We start from the raw sequence: 20774 nt of genomic DNA, 5'->3' as shown, positions 1-20774 counted from the left end.
GGCCGGCCCGGAGGATGCGGAAAATCCTCCATCCTAATGAGGCCCGTAGTGTGGTGTTTTGGGTGATACGATAGATACATACTGACTAGGTTTAGGTTTGATAGCTTCCATCGTTTGGTTACATTTCCAGCTGTCAATGATTGGTCCAGGGATCTCTGTTATTGCCCATGTGATAACATATCTGCACAAACAACAATGCATGTGATTTTTTTTGTAAATATTATTCTAAGGAACGTGCTAGATGGATTTTGCCTTTTCTGAAGCAAGAAGCATGGCGGCAATGTCGCCCGGCCTTCCTATACTTACAATTACTGGATAATGTGTATTGTATAGGCATTGTGACTGGACTTTTGAAAAGCATTTTGAAGAAAAGGAAAAGCATATTTAGTTAGATTTTAAATTATAAATCATGTACTGTGAGGTCAGTCGTTTTTATATATGTATTGTTAATCTTTATCTGTATGAATTGTTTTTTAACTCTGCTTTAATGATTTTAATAACTGTCTAAAATCGAATAAAGCATGTTCTGATTCACAATGGGGTTTCTCAAGCTTCTCAATACTTTCCATTTGTATATCTTTGTTCTCACTAATAATCATTTCATGTTTGTGGTCAGACATTCCACACTCATCTACGGATAGCATTAATTCTTCTCTTACCTCTCCCAAATTTTCTACAGTCTTAACACTTGGGCTTTGTACTTTAAATCTACACATTTTTGCTAAATGGCCCTTCTTTCCACATGACCTGCATTTCACGTTTCTGGAACCACATGCAAAACTAGAAGCAATGTGCCCAGGACAACCACACATATACCGTAATTTTTCTTTTTACAACCATATTAGGTACATTTTCTGAATTGGATGCATATGGAACTTCCGTTTTAGTGAAATTTTTCAGTCCAACTTCTTGCACATCCAAAGCAATAGCCTCTTTTTCTGAAGACTTTATACTTAATTTTCCGATGTCAACCTCCTTCATCCAAATGGCAGTATGTTCCAAGCTCCTGGCAATCTTCACAGCTTCTTCTAATGTAGGATCCAAGGACAAAAGTCTTTCTTTGACTTTTTTGTCTCCGATACATCTCACAATTTGGTCACGAATTAAGGATTCCATTAAACCTTGAAATTCACATGTTACTGCCAACCCACGCTGTGTCGCTACATAAGCCATAATATCCTCGTCCTATGCTTGTACTCGACAAAAAAAATTGTGTCTCTCAAAAACGACTCCAAGTTTAGGTGTAAAATGTTTCTATAGCATTTGCAATGACATGTCATACACATTTACAGGTTGGCCATTAGCAATTCCCAAAGAAATCTCTGGAAGATCATCATAAATCCTTTTTCCTTCTGTCCCAAAATGCTGTAACAAAATTGCTTGTCTCCTTAACGGTCCATATTTATCACCATCAATCGCTAGCATATAAGTGCTAAAAATGTTCTTCCATCTTTTCCAAGGAACACTTGGTTCCCCAGGAAGGGGTAAAAATGAAGCTGGAGCAGCCATACTTTGAACTGACATACCTGCAAATAAAAAAATTTAAACAACAAACTACCACAACTAACTAAAAAAATACGTTATAATAATAAATTAAAATAACAATCAAAAATAATTATGTAAAATAACTATCCAAAAAAATTATCTAATGTAATTATCTAAAGTAACTATCTAAAATAATTATCTAAAATAATTATCTGAAATAACTGTAGTAACACATCTCTTCGCTATGCTTGTGTAAAGATTAGTTGTAGTATGGTAGTTTCACTTTCTCGGTATAGGTAACAGTCCTTGTTCTATGTTCACACTGCACGTATTTGCATCCGACGTCAGGACAGACAATCTCCAGTAAGCTGGTCGGATCCCTACAATATGAAGAAATAACCACGATCACACTGGTGAGAAAGCTTTTCAAATTTTAATGCATTCAGGGCTTTGCGCAGACCAACCGTGTAATGTTGCCTTTTAAAGACTTTGTCGTGCTTCTTCCTTGCGCTTGGCTTCACGCGCGCTGCACTTTATTTATTTTAAATTTTTCGGCATGCTCGGATTCACACGTGGTGCTTTATTTACTTTTAAACATCAGCACGCGATCGGCTTCACACGCACGCTTTAATTACGTTTAAACCTCAGCGCGCTCGGATTCACACACGCTCTGCCCTTTGAAGACTTTGCCTCACTTCCTCTTCGCGCACAGCTTCACACGCGCTGCGGATCACTGACAAAATATTGACCTACAAAATTTCGACCTACAGGAATATCGAGTCAAAAATATCGAAGGCAAGAATATCGACATCCTATCTACAACATGATAAGTACAAAAATATCGAAAAAATAATATAGATGTTAAAAATATTGATGTTAAAAATATCGTTTTTTTTCTTTTAAAATATAATTGTAAAAAAAACATAAAAATAAAAAAAACTCTACATAGTTAAAAGTATCTAATAATGTTTAAAATTAATAAATAATACATATATAATAATAATACATTAATTAGATATATACAGTAAATATATAATATACATGTATAAATATATAATATACATGTACTGAACAATAAGTTGTAATAATTATTTTACTAATTTATAAATTAATAAAAAATATTATACATTACAAATACATATACAAACATAAAACAATAACATAAATAAAATGTAAAAAATAAAAAAAATTAAATATACTTTTAATATTTTTAAAATTAATTATATAAAACGTTGGATAGCGTAAGGGTAAAAATTACTATTCCCACTCCAGAGAGTGCAACAGTAGGGAAAGAGTTGGATAGCGTACAGGTTAAAAATTACTATTCCCACTCCAGAGAGTGCAACAGTAGGGAAAACGTTGGATAGCGTAGGGGTACAAATTACTATTCCCACTCCAGCGAGTGCAACAGTAGGGAAAGCTTTGGATAGCGTAGGGGCATAAATTACAGAAAGCGTTGGATAGCCTAGGGGTAAAAATTACTATTCCCTCTCCAGAAAGTGCAACAGTAGGGAAAGCGTTGGATAGCGTAGGGGTAAAAATTACTATACCCACTCCAGAGAGTGCAATAGTAGGGAAAGCATTGGATATCATAGGGGTAAAAATTACTATTCCCACTCCAGAGAGACCAACAGTAGGGAAAGCATTGGATAGCGTAGGGGTAAAAATTACTATTCCCACTCCAGAGAGTGCAACAGTAGGGAAAGCTTTGGATAGCGTAGGGGTAAAAATTACTATTCCCACTCCAGAAAATGCAACAGTAGGGAAAGCGTTGGATAGCGTAGGGGTAAAAATTACTATTCCCACTCCAGAGAGTGCAACAGTAGGGAATGCGTTGGATAGCGTAGGGGTAAAAATTACTATTCCCACTCCAGAGAATGCAACAGTAGGGAAAGCATTGGATAGCTTAGAGGTAAAAATTACTATTCCCACTCCAGAGAGTGCAACAGTAGGGAAAGCGTTGGCTAGCATAGGGGTAAACATTATTATTCCCACTCCAGAGAGTGCAACAGTAAAGAAAGTGTTGGATAGCGTAGGGGTAAAAATTACTATTCCCACTCCAAAGAGTGCAACAGTAGGGAAAACATTGGATATCGTAGAAGTAAAAAATTACTATTCCCACTCCAGAGAGGGCAACAGTAGGGAAAGCGTTGGATAGCGTAGGAGTAAAAATTACTATTGCCACTCCAGAGAGTGCAACAGTAGGGAAAGCGTTGGATAGCATAGGGGTAAAAATTACTATTCCCACTCCAGAGAGTGCAACAGTAGGGAAAGCGTTGGATAGCGTAGGAGTAAAAATTACTATTCCCACTTCAGAGAGTGCAACAGTAGGGAAAGCATTGGATAGTGTAGAAATTAAATATAACAAACTAATAAATAGTTGTTCTAAATAAAATAATTAAAATATTTATTTGTAAATAACTACATCATTTGCTATTCCCCATTGATAATTCCTAAAAACATAACTACAATTAAATAATTATTTAACAATAAATGAACAATAAATTCCAATAAATATTAATTAATAAATATAAATACCCAAATAATATTCAACACTAAAATATTTTTCTAAACAAAAAACATATTAATCATAAAAAAATAATTAACAATTAGAAAAAGGTAAACAGTACATTTATCTTTTAATAAAAAATATTTTTTTATTAAAAATGATTTACAAATTAATAATATAAATTTCCAATTAATAAAAATTAATTAACAATAAAACTTATTATTTACCAATTACAAAACATTAATTACCAATTAAAACAATTAATTACCAATTAAAAAATGTAATTACAAATTACAAACCTTAATTACCAATTAATAAAATTAATTAACAATTAAAATAATTATTACCAATTAATAATTAATTACAAATACAATTTTTATCAATACCAATCAAAAATAAATAATTACTTAATTACAATTAAATTACTTCTCACCCTATTCCCCTATAAACCCACAACCCGCTCCAGTACTAAAACATAAAATTAAATTAAAAATAACATTTTTAATATATAATAAATAGTACACATATAATTTAAAACAAATAAACTACTTAACAAAAACATATAACACATACATATAAAATACATAATAAAATACATAACAACAAACAAATATCGATATTAGTAACATCGAAATTAGTGACATCGATATAATTCATATCGATATTACTAACTTCGAAATTACTTACATCGATATTAAAAAATTTGATATTATTTACCTTAGGGTCGATATTCTGTCCAACGATATTCTTGACCTCGATATTCTTCACCTTCGATATTATTGTAGGTTGATATTAGGGAATCAATATTTTGACTGTGCACCGTTTGTTTATGTTCAAAGTATAGCCATCCACAGATCTCCCCCTTGCCTCACGCAGAATGTTGCTCTTTTATCTATTTTAAATCCAACTCGATAAATAAAGGCTCAAAAATGACAGTAGTCGCTGAATTAGAATCAGCACTAAAAAGCACACCAGATCAATGATGAATTAATGTTTCAAAAGGAAAACTTCCACATTTAGTTTTCATTCCATTCCAGTGGCAAAACAAATAACTTTCTCTTTAAAGGTCCATGCAGGTTCACAGCAACGCTTGTAAATTAAATCGGTAGCCTTGACAAAGACAACTTCCTCCTTTTCAATAAAACCACAAAAAGAAACAGTAGATTTACTTACAGTTCTCAAATTCAAAGATTATTAGCAGAACTTCTTGTTGAGCTGCTTTTCCAGGGGTGGAGGTCTCTCAGTAATCTGCCCCCTGCGCAGAACCTTGTCGCCAAAAATTGTAGAAACTACGCAAGCAGTGGTTAGTAGATAAAAAATAATTTATTCATAAGTACATCTTCATACTTGTACAGCGACCCCCAGCTTCTTCAACTGACTGTCTTCTTTAGAACTACTCAGTGATGTCATTCTAATACATCACCGAGTTCTGTAATGGAAGGAAGAAATCTCCACAATCCTTCCTTAGGGAAATGTATTCGGAGGCAGGGCAATGATGCGCTATGGACCCAGTTGGGAATGCACTCCCACTTTTGATCTTGAGAGAGGGGTTAGACAGGGATGTGTCCTTGCATCTTTTTTGTTCACCTTTACATTAACAAATGAGTTCTGTTTTGCCAAAAAGCAGTCAGGATCTCCCACAAATTGGGCATAGGCCCATGCTGCTTTATACTGACGATGCCGTACATTTGTTCCATACCCTGTTGAGTTTACAGCGGCTTCTTACTTGTTTTGTCAACTATATACTAAATTTGGGTCTGAATAGGAATGTAGGGAAAGCATACTTAATTAAATGTGACACAAAAGCTATAAAGTGCCATGAATTTGTGATTGGGAATGTTGAGTTAAACTTCATTACCACCTACCCTTATTTGAGAATTTAGTTTGAGGCTCACAGCCCTTGAAAACAGGCCATTAACAACAAGAAGTTGCATTTTAATAAATCCACTTCAGCCTTGTTAAATTTCGCTACCAAACTCGGCAAAAAAACCTTGAGAGAAAGGCTAACCATATACAAACCCAAATGCACGTTCACAGCCAATTAAGGGGTTGAAATTTGGGTTTACACCAACCTTAATTCACTCCAGCTGATAGAGAACATCCTTTTTGGATTCCAACCCATTTCTTTATGGCACAAGATATGGACTTGTGAAGACAAAGTTTCAAATCGTAAGATTATTAATAATTGTTTTAAACTGTCTTTTGCTCGCCAAATCCCCTGGTTCAAATCTATAAAACAGACCTTTGAAATATGTGGAGTACTTTGAGAACCCTGACACCCATCACCACCTCAACAGAAGAGATTTGAAGAAGAAATGTTTATCCCTGCTTGAAGAACCTAAATTATCCTTAGAACTAGCGAAACATAGTGTAGGCAACAATCAAATTATACGTATCAATGAAGGCATGAAGCCTTATCTTAATTCCTTGCTGAATTGCTGCCATAGATTGGTTTTGACACATTTTAGACTGGATATTCTTTACCGTTTAGTTACATTCCCCAATATTAATGACTGGTCTGATGTTCTGATTAAATGACCCTGTGAGGACACATCTAGCCAATGTACTGTGCATGTAATGTTTTTTAGGACATTTTATAAGGTCACTCGGAAATGTTTTATTATATTGCCTATTTTACGTGATAACACTTTTAAACAATCACTTTATTGATTTCTTGCAGGATATCTAGATTGGTGTGGTATGTTATCTACCTTAGGAAAAAGATGGGTCATCAGAACGAAGCACCAATTTTGTAACGGCGACTTTATTATCTTTGCACATTTTCATTACGAGGTCTACTGTTCACATTGACATTATCTTGTTAGTTGTCAGTTTTGTAACCTAACTGGTTATGATTCGGTTAGTTATCTTGCAGGGGCTTTGTACTGTATTGTATGTGTTTATGGTTTCTTTTATGAAAATCGAATAAAGCTAATATTGAATTAGACTTCCCAAGTATCTGCACTGACCGTTAACGAGGTGTGAATACACCTTCTATTCTGTAACCCCCTTTAACCTAATTTGAAAGGAGTTGCCTTGGCCGTAATGGTCTTTAGAAATGGTACATCATGGTTAAGGAGCCCATATAGAGTGTAGAGACCAATAACCTATGTACTTAGACTTGCACTACTAACCATACACCTCATGAAGTCAGATTTGGAATAAAAATGTTTATTCCTAACCTTTGGCGAAATTCTTCATGATCAATCATGGCTTTCTCTGTTGCATGAGGTGAGAAAATCCACAAAGTTTCTGTCAAGCCCAGGCTGTAGGTCTAAATCTGCTATTGGTGGGCTACCGACGGCAGAAAAAAATTGTCTCAGAACGTTTGGCTCAAAAAGAAGGGGCGTTAATCGGGCTATAAAGAGCCTTTGCCAGTGATAGCTATGAATGTACAAGAACTGTAATTTAACCACTATTGCCTGCACCTGAGAAGAGGCAGGTGATGGAGTAAGTCTAGACATACCAAGTGACCCATCCATTACAGTTATCTAGTTCTGTTGCCACAAACATCACAAAGTGCTGCTCATCCAGAAATCTCTCTCGGTGATTTGCAACCACCCTGAGCACAGATAACCAAGCAATAGATGCTGAGGTTGCTGAAAGTGAAAGAGAGCATGCTGTGGATTTTACCGTTGTCGTCAGCACCACATGCACCACCCATGCTGAAAGTCCATGCCAAAAATATGAAATTAAATTTAATGACTAATGCACCAGAACTCCACTAGACTTTTACTCAGAACTGTTTGAGTGTGAGGCTATGTTCAAATAGCAGTAAGGTGAAGAAGTGAGGGCTATTACACAAACTGCAAACTAGAAGCTACAGTCATACAGGTTTAAATTGGCTTTAAGTAAGATTATTATAAATTGGCCAGACCGGTAAAATGTATACACTAGGTCTAATGTTAATGTTAATGTTAATGTTAAGGGAAATTTATTGAGCGCACTGTCACCATGAGTTTCCTGGCGCTGATAGGACACTGAGGTTGAGCAAGAGGAGTTTAGTGGGGATGTGAAAAGAGCAGAGTTTTTAAAGATTTCCTAAAAGACAGGAGGGAGCAAGAGGTCTTGAGTGAGAGTGGAAGAGAATTCCATAGCTTGGGAGCCAGGTGAGAGAAGCTGCGGCCGCCAGATTTAGTGAGTTTAAACCGGGGGATAACTAGAAGCTGAAGGTGGGTGGACCTCAAGGTGCGGGGAGGACGGTAAGGGGTGATCAGGGACTTCAGGAAAGCAGGGAAGGGACCAGTTAAGGCTTTGAAGACCAGGCAACAGACCTTGAAGGCTATTCTTTCACTGACTGGTAGCCAGTGTAGTTGATGTAATAGAGGTTTGGCCGACTGCCATTTAGGGATTTTAAATGCCAGTCTGGCAGCCTGGTTCTGGATGATCTGTAGCCTAGCCAGCTGGGATTTGGGGAGGCCATGGTATAGGGCGTTAGAGAAGTCCAAACGGGACATCACCAAAGCTATTAAAACTTGTAGCAGGGCTTCGGAAGTCAGAAGATGGGCAACTTTCCGTATCCTGTATAGCTGGAACATACAGGAGGATGTTACAGCACTCACCTGGGCCTTGAGAGTGAGCTCAGAGTCAATAATGACCCCGAGACTCTTTACACAGCCAGCGGGAGAGGGAGGTGACCCAAGCTCAGTTGGCCAGTACTGAGGGCCCCAATGGGGGGCACTTCTCCCAGGGAGGAGAAGCTCAGTTTTGCCAGGATTGAGCTTTAATTGATTTTGGTTCATCCAGTGTTGGATGTGTGTCATGACCGCCTAGAAGTTGGTGACAGCGTCAGGGGAGGTGAGGGGGAAAATAATTTGTAAATCGTCCGCGTAATTGAACACTGTGACGTCCCATCTACCTAGGGAGTGAAGGAGAGGTTGAAGGTATAAATTAAAAAGGAGGGGGGACAGAGAAGATCCCTGGGGGACCCCGCAGGATGAAGGAACACTGGTGGCGCTAAAGGGACCCAAGCTCTAGGCGGAGTTCCGCTACACGGAACTCCGCAAAGTGATAAAAAAACCTATGGCTCGCTAAGCGGAGTTCCGCAAGTGGCAGAGGGCATTAGGTCGCTCCGTTAGCACTGATTTTTAGCACCGGGTGTTTGTCCTGCGCTTCATTATCAACACGAACGGCACCATGCGAAGCGCAAGAGGGTGCTACTTCTTTCTGCCACTAAAGTAGATTTTCTACTCGAGCGGCAGCTTCCTCAAGGCAAACGGAAGGTTTTTCAACATGAGCGGCCGCGTCCGCCCGTGTTGAGGAATCTCGCAGAGAGGTGATCTAGCATTGGATTTTCCTCGCTCGCGCTCACTAACTTAACATTGGCGAGTGCAAGCGAGGAAATAACTCTTCCGCTTCGCAGAGTTTTTCAGAACTCTGCATGCTCTGCTGAGCACGTGATATTTCACAAACGGAGCGAAGTTCATCACCAATATGAAATTAGTAGACCATTAGTAGAGCCATATGGCCCCCACTGAATTATGCTTAACTATCTTTACAATCATCATATTTGCCATATTGATCACAATGGTGGTTATTTTCGTTCAGGTGGTGCATGGGCAGTATTTTCCAGAATTTGAAGAACAAAGTATTATAGATCAAGTATGATTAGGCAAGCACGCCTCATGTAATCCTTACAATATGTGTGTCTGCTGTTAAACAGCCATCCAATTGAAATCTGGAGTCTAAGAGGAATAATTGGGATATCACAGTCTAGGACCAAAAGAGACAGTTCAGGCTCCTCAAATCTTTTCTCTCAACCTTGATGATGCCATCTCACTAGGACCTTTTGCCAGACATTGTCAAGGATTGCTTCATTTATCTACACCCCTATGCTCCTTTATATGATGCTGATCCATACTTAAAACCATGTACTTTTATATTAGATATGATAACTGGCTTTTACATGTATCAGATGCACATATGGTTGTGTCCTTATCTGAAAAAGGATCACTTCTTGGTTCCACCAGAGTCGTAGCCAAATGCTCTATCAAATATGCATTTGACCCTGACACTAACTTCTAGTACCAAAAGTATGAAAGTTGATTTTTCTTTCTTTCTAGGAGTAAACAGGTGCATGCACCTTTATTTCTTAATATCTATGTAGACAAGGACAATGGAGTTTGGAATGCAAACATTCCTTTGCAAGGGATTGGAAAACCAGAAGCATGACTGATCTGGGGAGCCATCACTCTTTTTCCTACATGCCAATTATACAGGAATCTTTTTGTTTTTGAATGATACTCTTTAACGGAATAAATGCCTTTCTTTTGCTGCCTTTAGGGTCATTAATCTGACGTCTCCACCACACCAGAATTACACAATTTCCTAATTGGAATTATGCCAGGCAACTAGAAGCATCAGAGATAAAAGCGTTCTTATCAAATAGTACATTTTAAATAATAATAGACTAATCCAAGAGAACTGATATGTATAATTGAATGAAAATGAGCATCGCCAACAATTTGCAAAATAAATTGCAGCTCAAAGTTTTGTTAAGGTTCGTATTGACATACAGTGTGCGTAAATTATGATACGTGTAGTCTCATGACCATTCACTGAATATAATCACATTCCATACTGACTTTTTACACAAACATATACATGTAGGGTCCAGGGAGAAGAAATAGTTATCAGAGAGATGTAATTGTAGTTCTAACACCTATGCCAAGATCATCATATTCTGCAAGAGAAACAACTAGATGTACTAGACAAATGTATGTAGAGCATATTCATAGTTCACCCATCGTTTTGGTTGGTGATCTTTCTGTAAAAAATAAAAGGATATTATTATATTCACGCTGTCAGAACTGCTTCCGAACAATTGCCCCCCTGCCCTCCAGCACCTTCTTCTTATAGGAACATTGATTCTCTGCACACCAGAGCTACCAAACTTACCCAGAGCATTCATACTTCCATCCTTGAGCTAATGAACCTCCTCCACCTTGCTGAACTCTCCCTCGCCAACTTCATGCCCCTGCCAAACGCCACCTCCCCACACTTGACAGAGCTCACTAAACAACCTCTTCCGCTATCCTTGAGACATCTTTGCCCCCGCAAGCACCCACACCACCTCTCAGAGGAAGAAATCCGTACTCCTGTCCTATCCTACAACTCCACGTTTTCCACTCCAAATCAACTAGATCTCACTGAAATGGAAATCCTTGCCACCCTCTGAGACTACAACTCCACCCCAGCAATCCCGCATCCATACACGCCATCTGCACGGTCACATCAACCCTAATAGACCAGCTACCCTTCACAACAGAATGGTGGTCAAGAGTAATCTAGCGCCTGTTCACCTGTGTGCCCAGACTCCGGAACCTCCTTCCAATTCCTCCCTATCTGGACTTTTAATTAATTGCCGGTCAGCAGCTTAGCATGCAGCGGATATTGCTGATCTCATCCTCTTAAAAAATCTTGACTTAGTGATCCTTACAGAATCATGGCTTAATGAATCCTCATATCCATACCTGGACCTCCTAGTCCCTCCTAACTACAACATCGCTAGGCTAGGCAGACAATCTGACAAGAAAGGAGGAGGCATTGCCTGCATCTACCGATCTAACCTTCTGGTCCCGGAACTGCTAGCGGACACCACTGAGTCCTGCGAATACCTTGCCCTCGCTATTCACAGCAACTCTACCCTACTATGCAACCTGCACATCTTTTACCACCCCCCAGGCATGAATGAATCCTTCACGACCACCTCTTGGAACTCATCACAGCTAAAAGTCCCAATACTGCCAATGATATTTTTCTTGGTGACTTTAACTTGCACTGGAACGATCCAAAGGATTCACATGTCAACACCATCAAGGACCTCCTGGCCGATCAAGCCCTGACCCAAGCCTGCTCACTTCCAACTTATTCAAAAGGGGCCACCCTTGACTGGATTATTTCCAAAGAATCAACAGTCAAGCTCATCTCTATAGACCCATGCGACTGGTCTGACCACCACGCCATCACCTTTCTCCCACCCGGCACCCACAAGACTAGGGCATTGCAACCAGTGATTCCTAAACGCTGGATCTGAGACACTAAGAACCTAGACCGCAGAGATCTCGAGGCTCGCTGCAAATCAGACCTCCCCCCCTCTCATATCACAACAGTCAGCGACCTCATTGATCACTATTCTGCGTCTATCTCAAACATCCTGGATGATCTAGCCCCACTAAAGTTGAAAAGAACCCAAATCAAAGACAGAAACCCCTGGTTCACGGGATCCCTTAACAACTAAAGAAGAGTCCTCCGACAAGCTGAAAGATCCTGGAGCAGCACCCCTCTGCCGCCCCTCTTAAACTCCTCCGCCAGGCCAGAAATGCCTACAACAGGAACATACTGAAGTCCAAAAAAGACTTCTTCAGAACTGCACTAGAGAAGGCCAAGAACAGACTCCAAAAGCTCTTCGAACTGATCAAACACCAACCCAACAAATTTGCCATAACTTCAAAAGAAACTCCCAAGTCTCTTATATCCTCAGAGGAATTCTCCTCCTTTTTCACTGCCAAAATATCAGCCCTCAGAAATGAACTCAACTCCATCACATACCCAAAACACCTCTCGACCCGCATTTTCCAGACACGTCGCCCCCACAGGCTTCACCCAAAAACCATGCTCACTGGACTGACTTCAAACTCCAAGACAACGACTCAGTGTCCAAAATCCTATCTTCCCTAAACCCTAATAACCACTTTAATGACCTGCTTCCTTCCAACTGCCTAGCTGCCGTCGCCCAATCCATTATTCCTAGCTGGACTACAATAATTAACACCTCTCTCAGGCAAGGAATGATGCCCGACTCTCTAAAAGCCGGCCAAGTCCTCCCCATTCTGAAAAAGCCATCACTGGATCCAGCCTCCCCCGACAACTTCAGACCCATATCCAACACCCCCCTCTTAGCCAAAGTGATGGAGAAATGTGTGCAACAGCAGCTAAGTCAACACATTAAAAACTTCCACCTGCTTGATGACTTCCAATCTGAATTTAGACCAGGGCACAGCACCGAAACCACTATGGTCCACATTATTGATGAAGCTCTCCAAGCCCTTGTCCAAGGCAAAACCTGTCTCCTAATCCTCCTTGACCTATCATCGGGCTTCAACACGGTCAACCATGAAAAACTACTCGAGCGCCTCAAATTCAGGATGGGTTTGGATGGCACTGTTCTAGAGTTGTTCAGATCCTTCCTCCATAACCGGTCCCAGAGATTCCTTGTCAACGGCAACCTATCAGCACCATTCCCTGTCACGGTTGGAGTCCCTCAAGGATCAACACTTTCCCCCGCCCTCTTCAATCTTTACCTGGAACCTCTTACCAAAGTACTACGCACTGCTAATATCTCCTATCATATGTACCCTGATGACACTCAGATCTACATCAAAACCTCATCTCTCGAAGAGGTCCTCTCCCTGAACAAAGCCTTGAAACTCACTGTCCAATGGCTCGCATCCAATCAACTCAAACTCAATGCAAAGAAAACAGAATTTCTCCTGATTGCCCCGCCTAACATCAACACTGAGATTCAATCATGGATTAAGGCTATCACAGCCCTGAATTGCCCACCAACCATTGGGGATTTGGCCAAATCCCTGGGAATCACCCTTGACAGCAATCTGAACATTGCGGACCACATCAATTCAATGGCCAAATCAGCCAATTCCACCTGCGCTATCTTAGGAAACTGAAACCCTTCCTCAATACTCTCGACCTAAAAATGGCAGTCCAAGTAATTGTCATCTCTAGACTAGAATACGGCTGCTGTACCCTCTCGGGTCTACCCAAGATCTCCCTGGCACCTCTAAAAGTCTGCCTGAACGTGGCCGTTAGACTACTCACCGGCACGAGGAAATACAAACATATTTCCCCACACCAGAAAGATCTCGACTGGCTTTCCCTGGAAGCAAGAAAACAGCTCAAAGCAGCATGCATCACGCATAAGGCCTTATATTCTAACTCCCCTGCATATCTGAGGCAGAAACTTGTGATTTCCGGAGGAATCAGAAACTCCCGATCTGCCAGAGACCTCCTGCTCCAACCTGCACGCTTTCGGAAAAAAAAACCTACAACCGGGCTTTCTCCGGAGCTGCTCCAAGAATATGGAACTCTTTCCCACCGGAGATCAGAAGAATACCCTCTCTGACAGGCTTCAAAAAGGATGCCAAATCATTCCTCAAGAGCAAATATCTTGTTTAAACTTTGCCTCCACCACCACCATGGCCTTGATCTATAGCCATCTATTGCCTCCCTTCAGATTAGCTAGCTCACCCCATCAGAATCCTGGGGCCTTGTTGCGAACATGGGTTAAAGTAATCTGTAAATATGTTATCTCATCTTGATTATTGGGATATTTATTCTGTAAATACGTGCTCTATCTCCCTTATGTACCCTGCACCCTGCCCTACTTCCTTCGATCCGAAACTGGATGATGCTATGCCTACTCTGTACATGAATATGGTTTCTTGTAAAGCCCTCTGATACCCTAACGGGTTAAGTTTGCGCTCTATAAAACACATCAATAAATAAATAAAAAATAAATGTTTCAGAACTTACATCATCTGCGTATACATTTGTGATAGACATGCTAGAATTATGTCATTCAATAGTGAGAAGAACAATAGTACAAGGCAATATTCACAGGGCAATATACTTTACAGGATTAAAGTAACTTCTGGTACCATGGAATATTTTTAATAACACAAGCTTATTTCAGCATTATATAATCAGTCCTAAACCACAAGCAATAAGTGAATGAGATGCAATGTATTCCTTGATCTTAGACTGAAGATTTGTTCCACCCATCCATTTATATAGCCTAGCATCACTGGCCTTATCAATGAGGTGATTTAATTACCAATACATTATTTAAGCCCCCGCCCAGGTATTTGCAGTTTAGGTTGGCAACTTTTGCAGCCAAAATAAATGATAATGTGTGGGTTGTAACCTCACAAATTGAGGTATTCTTTCAATAGGCAGAAAATGTGCCTGTCTCAAAGCAGACAGTAGCGGACATCTGTGCCCGCCCTCATTGAGAAATCTTGCCTGGAGGTGGTCTGGAGTAAGATTTTCCTCGGTCACGTTAACCAACTTAACTTTGATAAGTGCAAGCGGGAAATAAACTCCACTCTATAAAGTTTTTCAGAACTCAGCGCTCTATGCTGAGTGGGAAAATCTCATCAAGCGGAGGGCAATTTCTTGCCAAGGCCTAATCATAATTTGTTTGTAAGTGTACTTTCATAGACTTGAGCTTAACTAGCCCATGAAATAACAAAGGAAACTGACTTACTATTTCATGATGGACATTCATGTTGTAGTTCACTGAGATGAGTCCCATATCAGCAGCTGTGTTAAAACTGAGCAGGCAGGCGCTTGAATCGGTACGTTGAAGTACATGAATGGGTGCATGCACATTTGTTTTCTTGTGCTTCATTTCAGCCACAAATGAACCTTGACTTTTTAGTGGCATTGATGCAGCCCACGTATAGACTTTAGTTTTCAATGGCATAAGATGTGGTAATGAAAGCAGCTCATGATATTTCTCCTCAGTCATTATGTTTATCGATGCACCGCTATCCATGTTGAAAGGTGTCCAGCATCCATTTATTTTTAATGTGATCTACAGACAATGTTTGAATGCTTTGGTGCTTTTTCATGTCGACTTCTCTTTGTCTTGTGTTTTTCCTTGCATGCAACCAGTCATGCATGGGCGTGTCTTTCTGACATTAATATTGACATTGCACAAATATGACCGTTACTTTTACTGGAAACTGAAGCTGAGGAACTCTTTGGCGATGATTTAAAAGATGATCAACCTTGTTTGGTGTCAATTTGTCTCAAATGGTGTTGCCGCTTTGCCTGATGGGCATGTGTTCAATGCCGCTTGTGGAGAGTGTGGGTGGCCATTTTGTTTTCACGCTATGACACACTTGTTCTCTTTTTTGACATGCACACTGTCACAAAATGGTTCCCTTTACCACAGCCATTGCAAATCTGTTTGATAGCAGGACTCTTTCTTTCATGTTGAAACGACTGTCCACATCTGAAGCACAACTCATTTTTTTGGGGAGACACTGCTCGGTGTCTCTCGACTTTTTTCCTTGGTTTAATTTTCATGTTCATGACTGATTCACTCTGGACCTCAATGCCTCAATGTCAGCAGCTTCTCGATTAGCTCGCTCCTCAGCTCTAGCAGCCGTAAGGAATCTCTTTAAGCGAAGAGTCTCTTTTGGCATTTGTCTTCGAAATTAATCTGACAGACATCCATCAATGACTTTGAGACGTATAGCTTCCTCATCATTAAACTCGTTGAATTTACAGTATTTGATGAGCTTACCCAGTCTCGCCACAATTTCATCGATTCTTTCAACCACTTTCTGTCATTCCTGAGTAAACACATATCTTTCATCGTCTATATTTGGCCTTGGTTTCGAATTTAGGACTGCTTTGATTTGATTATACATAATTTCATTAACTCGTGGTATTTTCTTTATGATGTCTTTTACACCATTGCCAACAAGATTTTTGAGGTACTTTATAATCTTTTTTGTTATCATTTTCTTTGATTACAGCAATGAGATATTCGAATGCTTTTAACCACGCAGTCCATTGATTGCCAATGTTTAGCTTTTTGTCAGTATCAAATGTGGACAGAGATTTTAAGGAAGCCGCAGTGTAACCATTGGTAGACAGCAGTGGCCTCTCAGACTGGACTTGATAGTCTTTTTCAGGCAACCCATTTGTAGGGCCTTGTGATGTGATGGTGTTGGACTTGATCTTTTTTGCAGGGTTATCCCCAAAGTTCTTGCTTATTCCTCCTATTTTTTCCTTACCTGCTGTTGTTGGTTTTAGGACTCTGGGCACTTTACAACTGCTAATCAGTGCTAAAGTGTATATGCTCTCTGTGTAAACTGTTATTATGATTTGTTCTCCCTGATTGGCATGTTTTTACTCACTGGTCAGTCCCTAGTAAAGTGCACGGAGTGTGCCGGGGCTGGTAAATTAAATACTACTAGTGGGCCTGCAGCACTGATTGTGCCACCCAAATAAGTAGTAGAAAAGATGCCTCAGGCCTGCCACTGCAGTGCCTGTGCGCAGTTTGCTAACTGCCACGTCGACTTGGCAAGTGCACCCACGTGCCAGGCCCTGACCTTCCCATTTTTTACATATTGGACACCCCTATGGTAGGCCCAAGGCACCCCCCCCTGGGCAAGGTGCAGTGTATGTGAAAGCTAGGATATGTAGTGATGTGTGTAACATTTCCGGATAGTGAAATATTGCCAATTTTGTTTTTCACTATTTGAAAGGCTATCTTGCTTCATAGGACAGAATGAGGAATGCTTAGTAACATTTTACAAGCATATATTTCCATAGGGATAAGATGGCAAAATAAACTTTAGGCTCTCTGAACTCAGAATTTAATAACACATCTTTTACTAAAGATGGTTTTTAAATTGTGTGTTTGAAAATGCCACTTTTAGAAAGTAGGCATTTTCTTGTTTAACCATTCTGTGTGCCTCTGCCTGTTTGTGTATTGACTGTCTGATTTTGGAGTGACAGGGGCTGGGGAGGTGTATTCTCTCAGACAGTCACCAGGGGGGTTGATCTGTGTCCTGCCTTTCCTGAATGAGTCAGGGCTGGGCTGAAGAGACATGGGCTGCATTCCGATTAGGGGGAGGAGTTCTCACTGGCACCTGAATAGGCCTGGTCTGCATTTAGAGTGGTGGGAGGAGATTTCCCATGTACCTGAATAGGGCCTGTCTGCCTCACACAATGCTGTCTCTACCTCCTGCCGGGCAGCTGCAACAGAGAGAACAGAACTGGTTTGGACAGGATTCAGAGAGCCTTGCGCAAAGAGAACAAAGACAATTTGGGGTATATGTATCAACCTAAAACCCCTGAACTTTAGACTACTTCAGGAATCAAGAGGAACCTTTGCCAAAGAGAAGAGCTGGATAAACAGAGGAGAAGTACTGCCCTTGCTGTGTGTCTGAGTTTGACCTGCAGTTGCTGTTTCTGCCAAGGAAATGAGAAGGACTTTTCTCTGTGCTGTGTCCACCGCTTGAGAAAAGTTTCCAAGGGCTTGAGTAGAGCTTGCCTCCTGCTTTGAAGTCGCAGGAACACAAAGACTTCACCCCCAGCACTCCTGAACTTCCTTGCTGGGAGTTCTGACCTGCCAGAAATGCCTGTGGTTGTGTGTGGCCTCTGGAGGTTGTTTCTGATTTTTCTTTGTTCGCCCTAAGTTGGCAGGGTATGCTCAGACGTAAGTCCCTTGCTCACTTTGCCACTGGATTCAAGCAAGCCCGTCTGAAGACGGCTGGAATGCCAGAAACCGGTCCTGGGAAGCTTGATTCCGGTCCAGGAAAGACATGGCTTGGCAGTTCGGGCTGGACTGTTCCCATGAGGCACAGGGTCAGACTGATTTGCATATGGCCATGTCTGAACTGGGGTGGCGGAGTGAGCTAAAGAACGGTGATGGATTAAACCCAGATCAGTTGACTGGGGGTGAGTGTTTGTATTGTCAACGGTCCGTCCATCACCCCCTTTGGTTTTTCTTTGCAAGTTTTCTCTGATGCATCACCCACGGATCGGAGTCATCTCAGAATCGACGCATCGCTTCCCCCTTCAGACCGGCCCTGACGCACCGCTCCCCTGTGTCCAGAAGAACTGTTGCATCGCATCCACGAAGGTCTCATGAATCAATACATCTCTTTGTCTTTTGACGCTTCCCATCGCGGCGGCTGTTTGGCTTGGTGAATTTTGTTGCAACGACAGGTACTTTGCAAGAAATCACGCATCCATAGTTTTCTCTGGACTCAGGTCCAGATGTAGGTAGCTAAATACCGGTCGACCGGTATTTAGCCCTTTCCAATGTAGGAGGCTTTAAATAAGGATTCAGTAATTTACTGATTCCTTATTTTAAGGAATCAGTAAATTACCGAATTCTTAAAACCTATGTAGGTAGCACTTAAGTGAGGGTATTTTTGCTTTAAGGATTCGTTATTTACCACCAACTACAAGTTGGTGGTAAATATCGAATACCTTTAAAAAAGCAATTATTTGCTTTTTTCAAAGTGCCATGTGGCAGAAATACATGCCCTTGGGGCATGCATGTGCGCCACATGCACGATTCAGGGGTGCAACAAGTTGTCAATTTGACACCCTGCCACCCTTGAATATGCTCCCACTATTACCAATTCGGTATTTACCAAATCGGTAACAGTGAACGGCTACCCATTCATTCCTCCAGGCCCATAGGAATGAATGGGAAGGAATTCCTTATTACCGAATCGGTATTACAGATTCGGTAATAAGGAATATTACCGAATCTGTAAATGTTACCGATTTTTTACCTACATCATATTTAGCAATTCTTAAATACCGAATCAGTAAAATTCGGTATTTAAGAATCGGTAAATTGAGATTACCTACATCAGGCCCTCAGTTGCTAAAACCTTTTGAAAGTCATTTTTCTTAATACATGTATTTGTTGGATTTTTATCGTTTTGGTCTAAACCGGTGTGGTGTCCATTTGTGGTGTTATCACTGTGTTACTGTGAGTGTTGGTACAAATACTTTACACATTGCCCTTGGGATAACCTGTCTGCTCGTGCCAAGCTACCAAGGGTTTAGTAGGTGTAATCTAAAGTGTGTATTCCCCTTACCCTAACTAGAAGCAAGGTTCTCCATTTGGACAAAGGTACCTACCTCTGCCAACTAGAGACCCCCCTTTCTTACTTGACCTTGTGATGTGCTGGTTTCTAGGTCATCTTTACTAATCACAAGAAAATCAGGAAACTTGTTTTTTGTCTTATCCTCCATTGAATGAATGAACTCTTATTCTTCTGATGATCTACGAAGTTGTTTTGAACCTCACTTGAAGGCTTTGTATGCACATACTCAACACTTCCTCTGGGGCACAATGCTGAGCTCAAATCTACTGAAAGGGAAGGATTGATTGGAGTAAATACCAACACAGATACTTGGGCCATAATGATAAACTTTTTGTACCTGATGTATCCTCACAACAGAAGATTTGATGGTGGTGTCATGACAATCATGTATCAGGTCATCCACTAGTCATTACGACCCAAGAACTGGTCCAACATCATTTTGGCAGCCTAAGATGACACAATATATGAAGAGCTGTGTGAGACTATGTGAAACTATAGTTAAGGCCAGCAACTTGCTCACTAAAGCTGCTGAATTACTACTTCGACATCCAGTGTCAGGTTAGCAGTGATGCTGAAAGCCCTCATCATCCCTGAACTACTGTACAAATGAGCAGAGGAACCCCATATAAACAGTAGCAATACTGGGATGAACGGGAAAGGGAGAAAGAAAGAGACACTTGAGTTGTGCTCACTCTGCTTGGGCCAGAAGCAGTATCAGTGGCCTCACTGGTAGAAGTATGGGGATTTGCTACAGGATCTGTAATAAAGCAGAATACAGCAGCAGTACAAAAGAGCTTTCAGATATGTTGCATTCCTTACAGATTATTACATGCTGTGGCTGATCGCAATGTATCTATAATGGCTTCCACCTGGTATTTAGGCGAATAATCTATCAGAAGAAAGGCCATCAGCGATAGTATTTGGTTCCTGGTATGAGAATTTGTTGGCCTTTCTCCGCTTCGATCTAGTTCATACGCTTTTGGAATTTGTGTGCTTTTGTTATTAGTTCCCTTCCTCAGGTCTCTCTGGAGTTATGCATATTAGGGCAAATTATAGTTTTTTTTCCATTTCCTTTCTCTGCTGCTGCAGTTACCATCCTTGGTGAAGGAGAT

This window comes from Lissotriton vulgaris, chromosome 12 (genome assembly GCF_964263255.1).
Source record: "Lissotriton vulgaris chromosome 12, aLisVul1.2, whole genome shotgun sequence".
In the NCBI taxonomy this organism is placed as follows: domain Eukaryota; kingdom Metazoa; phylum Chordata; class Amphibia; order Caudata; family Salamandridae; genus Lissotriton; species Lissotriton vulgaris.
This window is presented reverse-complemented; position numbering follows the sequence as displayed.